Raw genomic sequence first — 16,841 nt, 5'->3', positions numbered from 1 at the left:
TATTATTTCTAGACTGGACTACTGTAATTTGCTACTATCAGGATGTCCGAAAAACTCGCTGAGACACCTTCAGTTAATCTAAAATTGCTGCAGCAAGAATACTGACAGCGCTTACTTCTTGTTCCTTTAGTATTTAAAAGTAGAATGGGAGGTAGAGACGTCAGTTTTTTGGCCCCTCTGTCTCCCAGTTGGGATTGAGGCGGCAGACACTGTGTCTACTTTTAAGTTTAGGCTTAACTTTCCCTTTTACTAAAACATATAGTTATGGCTAGACAGGCTACCCTGAATCTTCCCTTAGGTATGCTGCAATAGGTGGTTGCTGCTGGGGGTTTCCCATGATGCATTGAATATTTCTTCCTCAGTCACCTTTCTCTCTCACTGAGGTTGTATCACAATTCAGGGTCTGCAGCCTTAAAGGCCGCATTTTAAGGCCGATTACATCACAGCGACGCGATGAAGGCTGTCCCAATTCAAAGGCTGCTCGAAATGCGGCCCTCAAATGCGTCCTTCACTTCCCTGAAATTTAAGGCTGTGGCGGTGTAGACTTCGTGGCCCAATATATCCCACAATTCATAGCATGGCAGTCGGTGTGGATAATTTTGCCGCAGACGGCAGAAGCGGAGCGGCCAAGGAGTAAACTGATAAAAGTAAGTACTGAATAATATATCACTTATTTATGTGCAAATGTTTAATAATGAAGAACATTAAAACATTACTGTTGGCCACATGTCGGCAAAGTTATGTGGCATTAGTCATGTTTGTACTTTCAGCATTTACTTGGTTTTAAAGCCTTTACTTTAAAATATACGCCGTTCAATAGCTGACCTTAATCTTACAGAGAATCTGATGATTTTGTGGATAATTAAAGTCAGTCATATATCCACAAACACAACAAGCTGAAAGTCAGTGATGCTGCTCGGTTTGCAGTCATGAATATCACGGCACAAGCAGGATTCACTGCACTGTTAATGTTAGCTATGTTATATTGCTGCCTCTGTTCGGTGGTGTCGAGCCAAACGGACTTTAACGTGTGTTTGAACGAGCTGACGGTTCACTCGTTAAGCTGAAAGAAAGATGCTTTAATCACAGGAGTCACACATGTGTCCACTGTACCATCTGGGAACTCTTCTTGTTTACACTCGTAATAACACAAACACTAAATCCTCCTGTTTTGTAGTAGTGTGTACACCTGAGACTGTCACCTGTCTGTCTGTCCTGCACTCTCTCTCCGTTTCTCTCTGATTGTGGAATAAAAGTATGAACATGTGTTTATAAGTTACACTTGTGTTTGAATCCTGCAGCTTATCACACATTTGATTTCCATGTGTGATGACTGCAAGTGTCCAAAGTGAGGACAGACTGAGGGACCCACTGCTGCACATCATCTGTGAGGCTTTGCACCCCTGATGATCCACCAGGACAAACTCAGCAGTGTGTGAGGAAGAGGAGGAGGAAGAGCCAGCAGCAGCTGACAGATGGAGAGAATAGACAGACTGTTCCCTGTTTGTGAAGGACTGCTAGGAAAGTTTAACATGTCCTGTCCTGAATCAGTCTAATTAGGTAATGTTCAAATAATGTGATCATTCCAGTGTTTTCAGTGTGGGAGAAAGTACTCAGGGCCTTCAAGTTACACACTATGAAAGGCAGCAACAAGTTTAATGTTCAGAAACCTAAAGTCTGTATCAGCAGCAGAATGGAGCTAAAAATAAATGTTTGTTTCAGTTCTATGAAGCTTTGAGTATTTTGGATCAGTAGCACTGCTGTGTTTGTTGCATCATATTGCTGTAATTGTTTATATGTGATCTATAGTGTAACATCATATTCTATAAGGATGTTATGTGTTTGTATACTTTCTTCTCCCTCTCTCGCTCTCTCGCTCCCCCTCTCTCTCCCCAACAGTGAGATGATTTCAGTCTCATGAACAACGTGATCTAATTGTTATTACTAACTAATCTTAAATGACAGTTCAGCACAGAAATGAAGCCCAACAATCATGTTTTACAGTCCCGTGGTCTCAGCCTCAGATACTCAACTAATCAGAGTGATGTCATGACTAAAACGAATGACTAACAAAACATTTTTCTCCTTCATTTCTGTCAAACAAAGCTGTATGTAACGTTTCTCGTGGTTAGTATCATGGTTGCTAGCGCGATGAAGGCTAGAACGTCCCATTTCACAAGCCTCTCACTTCCGCACTTCTCGTACTTATAGTACGCACCGTACGTAGTGCGCGTACTTCAAGCGAGCGGTCTCTTGATTGGGACACAGCTGAAGTTTTCCAGAGGCCTGGTAATGAGCTAATCATGTGATACAGGTGTGTTGACCCAGGGTGCGATCTAAAACCTGCAGGGACACTGGACTGAGATTGGGGACCCCTGCAGTAGATGCTATGCAGATGACACTGAGCTTTGTCTATCCATAAAACCAGGTAACACACACCAATTAATTAAATTGCTGAAATGTTTTAAAGATATAAAGACCTGGGTGATGTCTAACTTTCTGCTGCTGATTGTACGTGGCCCTGGAATTCCTAGAAATATAATATCTAACCAGATACTTGCTCTGGATGGAATTACCGTGGCCTCCAGTAGCACTGTCAGAATCTTGGAGTAATATTTGACCAGGACATTATACAAATATGTAGAGCTGCTTTATTTCATATGCGCAATATCTCTAAACATCTCAAAATATCCCGTCTCAGAGTGATGCTGTTCATTAATTTATTACTTCTAGACTGGATTACTATTACTACTACTACTACTAGTGTGCATAACACAGGATAAATGGACTCAAATATGGAAACAACAATGGAAATGCACTACCTCACAAAGATGGAGGGAATTTGGATGGAAAATTTTGATTAGGTTCTTTATCACCTCTTACCAAAAGACTCATTATGATGGGAATCCCCCGTATGCTGGAGAAAATATGGACACAGACGAGTACACCTCTGACATTTGCAGGCAGAATTTTAAACCTTGGGTGTAGGGATGGGTATCGTTTAGGTTTTATCCGATACCGGTGCCAAACCGGTACTTTTGAAACGGTGCCGGTGCTTGAACGGTGCTCAAACCGGTGCTTAAAGAATGGAGAAGACAAAATTGGTCCAAAAACCTCTCATGTTCAGCTGTTTTTTTGAAAAAAAAATTCTGCCTTTTCTGCAGCTAGAGGGCATATATGGTATCATTCTTGGCTGGAAGCAGTGCTTAAACAATGGGAGAAACACCAATTTTGTCCAAAAACCTCTCATGTTTGACTGTTTTCCATTTTTTTCTTTGGTCATTTTAGTCTTTTTGGCCAGGGTGAAGGGAGTATCTGCCATCAAACAAGAAGACAGCTGCATGTAACAACAACGGTGTTTGCTAGTTCACCTTACATGCATTAATTTAATAACGTGGCTAGAGTACTCAACGTAAATTATACACGAACAACATTAAGCTACTCACGCAGAGAAGAACGGCTGCTGCTGCCATCGTCATCCTCTTTTAAAAAAAATGCTATGTGTCGCCAGGTGTTTCATCGGATTTGAGGTGTTACCTCCTTTGACAGTATCACAGTATCAGCTTAAAGCACTTGTTGCAGGCTGCTGAATTTGCATACTTTGCTGTGAAGTACAGCCAGACTTTAGACCGCTTTGCCTTGGGCATTTTTAATCTGTAGCTCTGCTCTAAAAGAACGTACGTACCTGGACCCGCCTACTGTCCTCTGAAACATAAAATGATTGGCTAGAATTCAAAGTATATGACATCTCAGGGGAAAAAAAGCACCGAAATGTGCGCTGCTTTTCGGTCTGGTTACTACCGTTTATGACAGAACTGGTGCCATCATGGCACCGGATACCGGTACCCATCCCTACTTGGGTGAAATGGGGTCAATGCAGTTCTTAAGCATGCATGCAAATGTTCATTAGTCAGCTGTGAGCGAGTTTTTCCTATTTATGTTTAAATGCCAGATTTTCACTTCAGGAAGCACACAGCCCCACTCCACTGACGACTTGCTGTTGGCCAACACCCTCAACGACTTTTACTGTCGGTTTGATGATCCATCAAGCGGCTTTCACACCTCAATAGAGACTTCCCCAACAATAGATACACTTTGGTCCATCATCCCCCCACCTTCCCTGCTCCCCCCACAACAGAGCCATCTACACTATCAAAGACTTCACCCACAGGAGCCCCCTCCTCACTTCACACCTATGAGGATTTCAAACCACCTTCTCCCACTACAGCCCTTCATATTCATGAAGCAGATGTGAGGACGCAGTTTAACCCCTCTAGACCTACTAAGGAACCAAGTCAATTCAATTTTTATCTATATAGCGCCAAATCACAACAAAAGTTGCCTCAAGGTGCTTTATATTGTACAGTAGATACAGAGAAAAGCCCAACAATCATATGAACCCCTATGAGCAAGCACTTTGGCGACAGTGGGAAGGAAAAACTCCCTTTTAACAGGAAGAACCCTCCGGCAGAACCAGGCTCAGGGAGGGGCGGGGCCATCTGCTGCGACCGGTTGGGGTGAGAGAAGGAAAACAGGATAAAGACAAACCAGACTGTACTGCCATGTTTGTTGTTTACAATTGTGTTTTGTTTAGTTACTCCTCGTGTGTCATAGTGGTCTGATCAGACTTTATATATACCCTTCTGTGTCAGTTCATGTTTAGGTCAGTTATATTTCTTTGTGCAGTCATTTGGTTTGTTAAGTTTGCAGTTCTTTGCCTGAGTTCAGTTTTGTTTCTTTGACCTTTTTTATGAGCTCAACATTAATTACTTTTGTAAATATAATTTTTGGGTTAAATGAATGAAAACCCTGTTTTTATAATAATTCCTGTTACTCCTGCTTTTTCCAACTCGGCCGATCACACAGCCCTAAATATTTGTTTAATGTCCTGGTCAAATATTACTCCAAGGTGTTACTGGAGGCCAAGGTAATGCAATCCAGAGCAAGTATCTGGTTAGATACCACATTTCTAGGTATTTTAGGGCCACGTATAATCAGCGGCAGAAAGCTAGTTGTCACCCAGGTCTTTATATCAAGCTCTGCTGTGTTCAAGCTATTAATTACTGCGCGCAAGAGAACCACAACACACATCAAACATTAAGGTTCAGTTATGCCAGCTTTAACTTTGGGATGCCTCAGCTTCTCCTTTATACCCCCCCCCCCCCCCCCCCCACACACACACACACACACACACACACACACACACACACACAACTCTCTGCATCAGGAAGGTCCTGGCACTGGTCATTCCTGGGAGTTTCGTCCTTCTACGCCCTAACAGTTAGCAGATAACATAGTGAAGCAGCGCCAAGCAGTTTTCACAAGGTCATGCTGACACATAATTTGACTATGACTTTAAATATTGGTAACTTCAGGTGTTGCTCTGATATACAGGAAAGGACATCACGGCTCAAACTCTTTGTCAGTAAACCATTTCTTTATTTAACATATAAAATTTTGGTTTAACTGTTGCAGGATTTCATAACAAACAAGCTGAAAAAAAACTGCAGAAAACATGGATCGATGCATTCATTAAAAACATGATAACAGGAAACAGATTTTTTGATTCAACTGCTGGAACAAAGCTAACCACTCAACATGAACACTACAGTAGAACAGTTTAGAAAGCTTAAAATGTAACGAGGCACATTTTCATTCATAGCTGCCTCATCAGATCAGGAGACTCTACCTGAACTCTGGAGCCTGATCTCAAGGGTTTAAGTCTGACCCTGAAACCAGAAGAGGATCTTTCTGTCTCTTCAGATTCACTGTGATCCAGAGATGGCAATGATTTCAGTCCTGCATGATTAGGCTGATGTTTGCACAGAGGAGATAATTTAGTAAATGTTTTTGAACATTGTAACAGTAAAACAAGTTCCTTCATAATCATTATGCAAATTTTTACTCTGTGAATGGTACTCATGGCCATTGACCAATGGTCATAAGAATTTGCTTATTAACGATCAAGAAATTGACCTCACAGCCCATTGTTCATTCATTGGACTGGTTTCAGTCGTTATGCAAATGTACTGTTTACAAGATTTACTTAAAAGCAGGAATCAAGACTGTCAGGGGTAGACATTTGTTCAAACACAAGTAAGAGAAATGAGACAACTGCAGACCGACTCAGAGTGTAATTAGAAAACGTGCGCACGGGTGAATGTCTCTGAGAAGACACCCACACGGGTGAATGTCTCTGAGAAGACAAAACACACCGAGCACAGGCTTGCTTGCTTTATTTATAAGGCAAAAATGGGTTACATAGTACTTCCTCTTTTAACTGTCAGGGAAGAGGTTAAACATTAAATCAGCTTATCTGATCTTTCACACACTGGGATAAGAATACAGAAGTATATCATGCTTTATCTGACATCACAGACACTGAAGTGAAGAATGCATCATTATATCATGCTGTCAAACATCTCAGACACTGAGGTAAGGAATGCATCAGTTTTCCTTTAACAATAGACTTGGTTAGGTGATTCTTCAACAATAGGCTTGGTTATGTGAAAATATATGAACACACAAAATATAAGGCATACTTGGTTAAAATATAAGGCTTACTTGATTATATTGTTTTATAGAGATTTGGTTATAATGTATAATGTAGAAAATCTCTAACAAAGACGTAACAGGTTATTCGTAACATGGAATCGCTTGTGAGTGGAGTATGAACTGAGATTACTCAAACTCTCTTACAGATGAAGTTCTTTCATGCGTCTGCGTTCATGCTTAGTGTGATCACATGATTGTGAAAGGGTTTTGTCACAGTGTCTGCACTTGTATGGTTTTTCTCATGTGTGGACTCGCTTTTGAAGCTGATGTGCACTGATGAAGGATGACCCACACTGATCGTAGACGTGCTTTTTAACTCCACTGTGAAGGAGTTCATATTGTTTGAAGTCCGTTGAAGTGGTGAAGCCTCTCCCACATTCTTTACAGTAGTTCATTTTGTCTCCAGTGTGTCTACGTTGATGTATTTTTAGGGTCTTTTGATGACTGAAAGTTTTTCCACAAAGGTCACAAAAAACTCTTTCCCACAGTGATGACAGGGTTGAGAACTGGATCCATCTGTGTCGCTCTGCTTCTAAACAAAGACACAAACACAGTGTAAGTCAGTCCTTCAACATTTTCATCCTGAACATTGCCTGAAATAATGAGCATCTCTGCCAAGTCCAATTGCATTTTACTGTTTACATTATCACACTCAGCTCAATTTAATGTGCTATAAAAACGATAAGAGTAAAAACATTAAATTAATACTAGTTTAATTCTACAATAACTAGGGATGGGTACCGGTGTCCGGTGCCATGATGGCACCGGTTCTGACATAAACGGTAGTAACCAGACCGAAAAGCAGCGCACATTTCGGTGCTTTATTTCGGTGCTTTTTTTTCCTGAGCTGTGATACACTTCTAGCCAATCATTTTACGTTTCCGAGGATAGTAGGCGGGGCCAGGTACGTACGTTCTTTTATGCAGAGCTACTGATTAAAAATGCCCAAGGCGAAGCGGTCAAAAGTCTGGCTGTACTTCACAGCAAAAGATGCAAACTCAGCAGCCTGCAACAAGTGCTTTAAGCTGATACTGTGATACTGTCAAAGGAGATAACACCTCGAATCCGATGAAACACCTGGCGACGCATAGCGTTGTTTTTTTTTTTCAAAAACCAAGAAATGCGCTGTATTTGATAGCTTGCTGCGAGACCTCACACCGAGCGCATCTACTGCGGTGGTGCCTTTTATCAGACCCGGAGTTAGCAACATACCCAAAAACACAAAGAGGAGAGTCCTGGCCCCTAGCCCTGTCAGTGTAGCAGAAATGATGATGATGGCAGCAGCAGCCGTTCTTCTCTGCGTGAGTAGCTTAATGTTGTTCGTGTAATTTACGTTGAGTAGGCTAACCACGTTATTACATTAATGCATGTAAGGTGAACTAGCAAACATCATCATAGCTACATGCGGCTGTCTTCTTGTTTGATGGCAGATACTCCCTTCACCCTGGACAAAAAGGCTAAAATAACCAAAGAAAAAGAGGGAAACAGCTGAACATGAGAGGTTTTTGGACAAAGTTTGTGTTTTTTCCATTGTTTAAGCACTGCTTCCAGCCAAGAGTGATACCATATATGCCCCATAGCTGCATAAAAGGCTAACATTGTTATCTTTTTACAAAAAAAAACAGCTGAACATGAGAGGTTTTTGGACCAATTTTGTGTTCTCCATTCTTTAAGCACCGGTTTGAGCACCGTTTAAGCACCGGCACCGTTTCAAAAGTACCGATTTGGCACCGGTATCGGATAAAACCTAAACGATACCCATCCCTAACAATAACAGTAATACAATCCTCAAACACGATCACTAAAAACCTGTGATTAGAGTCTGAATAATCATTCAGAGGTGTTTTTCCATGCAGTAAAATTGCTAACATGCTAACACAATTTGATGAGCAGAGTTGTTTCAAACAGTCGGCTGACAAGATAAAAATATAAACATATATAAGCATACCTCACAGTAACTGCACTTGTAGAGACTTTCTTGTGTGGATCTTTTGGTGTGCTTTCAGGTAATGTGGAGATTTAAAAGTCTTCGCACACAAGTCACATTTATAAGGTTGTTCCTCAGAGTGGGTAAACATGTGACGTTGTAACTCTGTGTTTGTAGCAAACTGTTTACCACACTGTTCACAGCTGTACACATCATGTCTGGTGTGAATGCGTAGGTGTTTATTTCGGTTCTGTTTCAGGCTGAAAGTTTTTCCACAAATGTCACAGCTGTATGCCTTAATTCCAGAGTGGGTAACTAGATGACTCTGTAAGCTGCTACTGAGAGTAAAACCTTTCCCACAATCATCACAGCTGTACGCTTTAACTCCACTGTGGATGAGCTGGTGTGTTTTTAAGTATGAAGCTGAGGGAAAAGACCTTCCACAAATATCACACTTGAATGGTCTCTCTCCAGTGTGGATGAGTTGGTGTCGTTTTAAGTGTGAAACCTGCATAAAAGACTTTCCACACTCATCACAGCTGAATGGTCTCTCTCCAGTGTGGATGAGTTTGTGTGTTTTTAAGTGTCCAGACTCTGTAAAAGACTTTTCACAGTCTCCACAGCTGAACGGTCTCTCTCCACTGTGGATGAGTTGGTGTCGTTTTAAGTGTGAAGCCCGCATAAAAGACTTTCCACACTCGTCACAGCTGAATGGTCTCTCTCCAGTGTGGATGAGTTTGTGTGTTTTTAAGTGTCCAGACTCGGTAAAAGACTTTCCACAGTCTCCACAGCTGAACGGTCTCTCTCCACTGTGGATGAGTTGGTGTCGTTTTAAGTGTGAAGCCTGCATAAAAGACTTTCCACACTCGTCACAGCTGAATGGTCTCTCTCCAGTGTGGATTACCTGATGCCTTTTTAGGGAAGCTTTTACGGTAAAATCCTTCCCACACTCGTCACAGCTGAATGGTCTCTCTCCAGTGTGGATTACCTGATGCATTTTTAGGGAAGCTTTTACGGTAAAATCCTTCCCACACTCGTCACAGCTGTGTTTTTTCTCTCTCTTTCTTCTGTGAGGTTTGTCGGCCTCCTGAGAGCGCTGACTTCTCGCTCCACGTTGGTCCTGCAGTGACAGAGATACAAACAGAGGCAGTGAGTTGTGGGAAACACATTCTTCTAACCGGGCTTTTATTAGTGGTACTTTGTGCAAAGCTTGTGTTAAATAAGTAGTTATACATGTACTCATTTTCATACACACATTGCAAATGTGCTCATGAGAGATGGCATTGAGTCTTTTGAGGGTCAAACACGCTTCCAGACAAAGATAAATATTCGACTTGTTTCTAGGGCAAAGATTAGAGACATTTGGCCTGCAAAGTGCCCGTACACCTGTTCAGTGAGATGAGTACAGGATGTTTCAGAGACATGTATGAGGAGAAAATAACGGCAGGAAACACACAGAGTGTGAGACGGTGAAGAGGGTTTTTAATTGTTATAGAAGTCAAGAGAGTTAAAAAAGGAAATGTGTCTAACTGTAACTGGTGTATATTACGATATCTGCTAACGTATTGTGAGGCTGGACCTTAATATACAAAAATAGTGTGATGTCTGCTTCCTTGTTGAGATCTCTGTAAGTGAGTGGCACTGCAGATCTCTCCCGCGTACGTGTAATCAATAAATCATTGTTTGACTGGACTTCTAACAATGATTTGAGAGAGACGTAAAGCTAGTGTATAAGTTCATCTTTGATGGTTTGTAAAGCATTCCCACGTTAAGCTTAATAACCGATATATGGAGCGACTGCCTCTCTCTCTCCCTCTGCTGTTGCTACTTCAATCATGAAACTGCTTAATGATCAGCTTTTCTGTCGCGAGTCCGTCTCTCTTCTTTATGTTTGGCCCACTTTGCGCCAGAAAGAGGAAACCAGCGGCTGAACAACTTCGCACTCTCCCTGTAATGGATGCTCCCGTGTGTTTCAATCAATCAGTCTTTATTTATAAAGCACTTTTCATACAAAAAAAAAAAAAAAGGTAGCACAAAGTGCTTTACATAGTTAAAAGCAGCCCACCCCACCCTCCAACTCACTCCCCACACTCTCATTAACATAAATGATGTGAATACCCCCCCACACACACACACACACCCGTGCACACTTAAAGAGTAAAATTGGGCTGGGCACACATGAGCCCGGTGAGGAAACACTATCACAGGGAGCCGTCTGCACCGGGAGCCGGTCACAGACCGCAGCCTCCAGGCTGGGCACACAGCAGGAGGGAGGCAAAGAAGCCCCCCAGCCAGGCTGAGAGGACCCCCAGAGCCCCAGCAGCCACGGTTGATCACAGCCCCAGTGCAGAGAGCGCCCTCCGAGGAAACACTGGAGATATGACACAATAGGATATATACAGGGTAAAATGATAAAATAAATAAGAACGGGATACAATATAAATATAAATATAAATAGAGTAAGAAGATTAAAAATGAATAAGAATAAAATCAATAAATATTAGGTAAAGCCTAAATTAATAATAGAATAACAGGATAGAATAAATAAGCATAAAATAAATAAACGTTAGGTAAAAGCTAAATTAACCCTTTAAGACCTACCATAGAACCAAGTTCGCCAGAGCTTATATTATATTTTTACATGCTGTGGAGCCATTTTTGGGAGCATTTCAAGTTGCTATACATCAATACAACCATTATAGCCCAAACTTTAATAATATGTCTGCATTAGGTGCATAGTAATTACATAAATTGCAAAAAAGTGCAATAAACAACAAAAAAATTGAAAATCGTTTTAGTTTTTTTAACATATATTTCTAGTTAGAGAAATTTAAGAGGCTTATCCCTCAAAACTGTAAATACAAAAAAGTTACACAAACTAGTTTCCCACCACAGGAAATTTATTTTGAGTGTCTTCATAGTTTTATTTTTGAAATACACCAATTTTTATATACTGCAGGAAAAATGAAAATAAATATTATAGTGCAAATTTGCAAAATAACAGCATATGCATCAAAATAAACTATTTCCAGCAGTGCAATATGAGTCTTAAGCATCCCAGAAACGACACAGAAAGTCATAAAGTCAAAGATAACTTTTTAAAACACATAACAAGTAAAACACAAGCTCATAAGGCCCCGATTGTAAAAAACTACATTTCCGCAAAATGACGTCACTTCCGGTTTCGGGCAGGTCATGCGGTCATGTGATAGTTCGCGCTGATGGACGTAGGAAGTGTTACAAACAGCTGATGGATCGGCGAAGCGTGTTTCTGGAATATCATGTTTTTGTTGCTGCAAGTGATTTTTATGCAGTTTTTGCAAAGCTATATGTGGAAGGAAACTGTGACCTAGGACAAGCTGATGGCATAAGATGTAAGTACAACTCCTCCAGTTTCATATGCAAAAAAAATTATTGCGCTAGCTTACTTGGTTGCAGAGCTACCGGGATTTAAAAATAGTTACGCAAAACAGAGCGTGCCCGCTCCGATCGGCTGTAAAGGGTTAAAAAGGTGGTCTTGAGCCTGTTCTTAAAAACATGTACGTTCTCTGCGGCCCTGAGCTCCTCCGGCAGGCTGTTCCACAGACGAGGACCATACCACTGAAAAGCTGCCTCTCCGTGAGTATGTGTCCTGACTTTAGGAACGATCAAAAGGCCAGTACCAGAGGACCTCAGGGTCCGCGAGGGCTCATATGGTAAAAGCAGATCTGAGAGATAAGAAGGCCCAAGACCATTAAGACATTTAAAAACCAGTAAAAGAACTTTAAAATCGATCCTGAAACACACGGGGAGCCAGTGCAGCGATTCTAAAACCGGTGTAATGTGGGCCCGCCCTCTGGTCTTCGTCAGCACACGAGCTGCAGAGTTTTGCAAAAGTTGTAAAGTTGAAATATTCTTTTTGGGGAGACCAGAGAGCAGGGCATTACAGTAATCAATGCGACTGGTAATAAAAGCATGCGTCAGCATCTCCGTGTTGGCCCGAGAGAGAATAGGGCGGACTCTGGCTATATTTTTTAGATGATAAAATCCAATTTTGGTTACATGTTTAATATGTGGGATAAAACCAAGCTCAGAGTCAAAAATAACACCCAGGTTTTTCACTTGTAGTGAAGGACATAGTGAAAATGCCTCTAATTTAGACAAGAGTTTCTCTCTCTGAGCCTCGGGACCGACGATTAAAACTTCAGTTTTGTCCTGGTTAAGCTGTAAAAAGTTTTCTGCCATCCAAGATCTTATATCTAAAATACAGTTAAAAAGGGCATCCTTTGGTCTGGTGTCATCAGGAGACACGGAGATGTACAGCTTACAGTTTGCGTACTAGTGTGCTCTCGACTAATGTGTGGTAGAGGTAGCACTTTTATTTTTCATATTCTAAATAAATGAGTACTTTTGGAAAGTCAGAAACTGTTGCTCATTCGCTATCCACCCGCACACCTCCGCGGCTGGCTTCATCTCCACCGCACGTTGAAAGCAAATGTGCCAGGCCTCAAAGACAATGGGTGGTTTGCGCAACAAAAGCAGGAGAATCGAGCATATGACTTGTAAAAATCTCAGCAGGGGTGATTAACACCTCGGGACTTGCACCAGAAAATAAACGCAGTGATTTTAGTAGGTGTTGGGTTCAAGGGATTTTGAGAAGGGTTAGTAAATCTAGTGTTGAGGTTAGCTCGGTGCTTACCTTTAGATGAGCCCACAAACCGAGAGAAACTCCGCGATGAAGCTGGAACTCTTTCCAAACACAGGAAACAGATCAGGGAGCAGAGACCCACGTGGTTCACGCTGATCTCAGCTACGATCCAGGAGACAAGGGTGGGCAGATCGATGCAGATATCGATCCAAACGGTGGTAGTGGTTTACGATCGATGCTCCTCCGAGTTCACTATTTTACTCGCTGCGGATGAAGAAGCAGCTGTCTGTGCGAACACCTCTTCTTATGCGGGAGACTCACTTTGCTCCGCCCCCTTCTTCTGCCCTGCTGGGATTTGATACTGTGCCGTCACGTGACTCGGCTACACACAGAAAACCCATTTGGACTGCAAAGAGAGAGAAACAGGAGCAACATGTGGAGATATTTTACGGCTGTAAATGAAAATGCTGGAGAACAGCTGGAAGGCTTGTCAGCACCTAAAGCCACAGGAGACCACACAAGCTGTAGAGTTCAGCTTATTTTTTCACACTCCAGTTAAATACTTTGACTGAATTCTCACTGCACACACTCAAACTGGCCCAGCGTTCATATCAGGCCCGCGAGATCATTTCATATAGATTTTTTTAAATTACTGTTATGCATGGCCCGACGATATGAGGTGCTATTAACACACAAACAACAGATCCTGTAACGCAGCGCTGCAGCCTCTTTCCCAGACGTTAGGCTACCTGGCAACATTCCCGCGTCAATCAAGTCAAACTTCTGTTATTGCGAAGCTAGTCCCTCACAATGGCAAAGAAAAAAGTTATTTCTGAAAATGGAGCCTTTCAGCACCAGTGGGAGACTGAATGTATGTTTACAGACATTGCTGGTAAACCAGCAGTTTACATTGGTAGTAAACTGGTAAATCACATGGTGAAGCTGTTGTGAAAGCAAATTTTATTGTAGCAGAGGAGACAGTCAAATCAGCCCGGTACCACTCTGATGAAGCTGTGCGATGCTATCCAGACAAAACGCAGATTTTGGCAAATGTGAGCCTGAGGAGAAATATGATTGCCGATCGGGTTTGTGAGATGGCCACTGATTTAGGAACACAGTTTTGTGAAAGAAGCAAACACGTTATTGCATACTGTGTATGAAAGTATAGACATGATGGACATTGCACAGCTGGCCATCTTCATCAGTGGAGAGGAAATATTGAACATTAAATCGATGCACGGGACAACGACAGGAAAAGACATTTTTAAAAACGTATGTCAAAGTGTAACCGACATGAAACTGCCCTGGGACAAACTTGTTGGACTTACAACAGATGGAGCGCCATGTCATGTAAATCGTATAGTATACATGTATAGTCATGTAAATGAGAATTACAAAGTTGGTGGCTGCAGTATAAACAAATTGGTGTATCTCAAAAATAAAACTATGAAGACACTCAAAATTAATTTCGTCTGGTTGGAAACTGTTTTATGCAACTTTTTTACATTTACAATTTTGAGGGATGAACCTCTGAAATTTCTTTAACTAGAAATGTGTGTAAAAATACCACTTTTGCAATTTATGTAGTTACTGTTGACTTAATGCATACATATGATTAAAATGTGGGATATAAGGGTTGTATTGATGTATAGCAACTTGAAATGCTCCCAGAAATGGAAGTACAACATGTAAAAATATAAAGATAAGCTCAGGCAGACTTGGTTCTGTGGTAGGTCTAACACTAGCATCCCCAGGCTTCTACCTTTCTACCTATAAAACCCGAGAGCAGTCAAATGGTGGAAGTGGAAGCTAAATTGGCTAGTCATTCATCTGTATATTAGGTCGTTACCTAGGAATTCTGGAGGGAGGGGAGTGGGGGTGAGTGATTGAGGGGGTGGGGGAGTGGAGTGTTTCAGTTTGCCATCTTAGGGAGAAATCAACACATGTCCTTTGTATGTCCTTTGTTGCTGACATTTATTGATGAAAACAGTACAAAAAACCAACCATTTGTACACATATTTACAAATAATGATAAAAAGTGAGTGAGTACATTTCAACATTTTCAGCAATCACTCACAATCCTGGCACTGCCACGGTATCTGTCGTCTGCATTTACCACATGTGTACCTGTAGCAGTGAACACATCGCACAGTGGCCTGATTTTTTTTGCATCTGTGTACTTGGATTTTAGGTCGCAAGCCACCCAAAACTTGCTCCATGCACCACTCAGCAGGCCATTTGTAAATATGTGTACAAATGGTTGGTTTTTTGTACTGTTTTTATCAAATGTCAGCAACAAAGGACATACAAAGGACATGTGTTGATTTCTCCCTAAGATGGCAAACTGAAACACTGAAACACTCCACTCCCCCACCCCCTCAATCACTCACCCCCACTCCCCTCCCTCCAGAATTCCTAGGTAACGACCTAATATACATATGAATGACTCCAGCATTTGACTGACTGCTCTCCGGCTTTTAAAGGTAGAAACGCAAAATGATGACTCCGCAGGGGTCTAAGGTAGAAAACCAAAATGACTGCTCTCCGGGGGTCTAAGCTAAAGGGTTAAACTGCTTCCTCACATCTGCTTCATGAATATGAAGGGTTGTAGTGGGAGATGGTGGTGTGAAATCCTCATAGCTGTGGAGTGAGGAGGGGGCTCCTGTGGGTGAAGTCTTTGATGGTGGTGATGGCTCTGTGCTGGTGGGAGTGGGGAGGTGGGGGGATGATGTCTCTATTGTTGGGGAAGGTGGAGATGTCAAGGCTGCTTGATGTCTCATCAAACCGGCAGTAAAAGTCGTTGAGGGCTTTGGCCAACAGCAAGTCGTCAGTGGAGTGGGGCTGTGTGCTTATATCCTTACTCTCATTTCCCTTAGCGTATCTGTAACATGCAACTTCTGTCGGTGCTGTGCTACTGGAAATTGAATTTCCCGGAGGAACCAAACCCGAGGGATTAATAAAGTTCCATCCATCCATCGGACATTTGCACATATGCTTAAGAATTGCATTGACCCCATTTCCTCCAAAGTAAAATTCTAGCTGAACATGCCCATGAAAATTTCTCCCACTGAAATAAGAGCCAGCACTGTTTTGCAGTATGTTTTAGATTACAATGTTTTGAGTTTGTCATACATATTTACTGCACAGTTTAAAGCATTTCTGAATATTGAGTCTTTTTTGTGGTGAATTGTTTGTACCAAAATAATTGATTCTGTTCATCTGGACATGGCGTTTTCAGTGTTGCAAGTGACTTCTTCAATCTCAGCTGACTGCAGGTTTCCCAAACCTAGTAAACAGTACATTTGCATAATGATGAAAACAGCCCACTGAATGAACAATGAGCTGTAAGATAAGTTTCTTCATCATTAATATGCAAATCATGACCATTGATCAACAGCCACAGATCAAATTCCATGAGTACCATTCACAGAGAGTTGGGGAATGGCTGCAACCCCAGCTTTGTAAGATGGTGAAAGATGTACCCTCAGGGTTAGTGGCTCCAGATTGGATCATGGAGGTAGTGGACCCCCTGCCCTGCAATAACACATACAAAACGCTTGAGCTCTCAGCACTTTCTCCTCTCCTCCTCACCCTTATCTTCCCTGCTTCGCCTCTATGTCCTTGTCTTGTCTTGTGTGAATTTACTTTCCCTGGAACAGTCTCTCACTGTCGTTCTCTAAACCTAAAAGAGAATTATGGATTTGATCAACTGGTCTCTGAGTGCTATTGACA

The 16,841-nt window shown here is 41.8% G+C and overlaps 1 long non-coding RNA gene across 1 annotated transcript; it reads right to left on the bottom strand.

The window, feature by feature from the left end:
• Positions 1-6,126: 6,126 nt before the first annotated feature.
• Positions 6,127-13,368, bottom strand: LOC308386109. The gene is made up of 3 exons (XR_013969719.1): positions 13,161-13,368; positions 8,504-9,602; positions 6,127-7,087 (listed from the first exon to the last, which is right to left on the bottom strand). It is a non-coding gene; the product is annotated as an uncharacterized lncRNA (long non-coding RNA).
• Between the last annotated feature and the right edge of the window lie 3,473 nt (positions 13,369-16,841).

The sequence above is a fragment of the Rhamphochromis sp. 'chilingali' genome (assembly GCF_963969265.1).
Source record: "Rhamphochromis sp. 'chilingali' genome assembly, chromosome: 18".
In the NCBI taxonomy this organism is placed as follows: Eukaryota; Metazoa; Chordata; class Actinopteri; order Cichliformes; family Cichlidae; genus Rhamphochromis; species Rhamphochromis sp. 'chilingali'.
The sequence above is the reverse complement of the archived record's forward strand: the minus strand, read 5'-3'. Positions and strand labels throughout refer to the sequence as shown.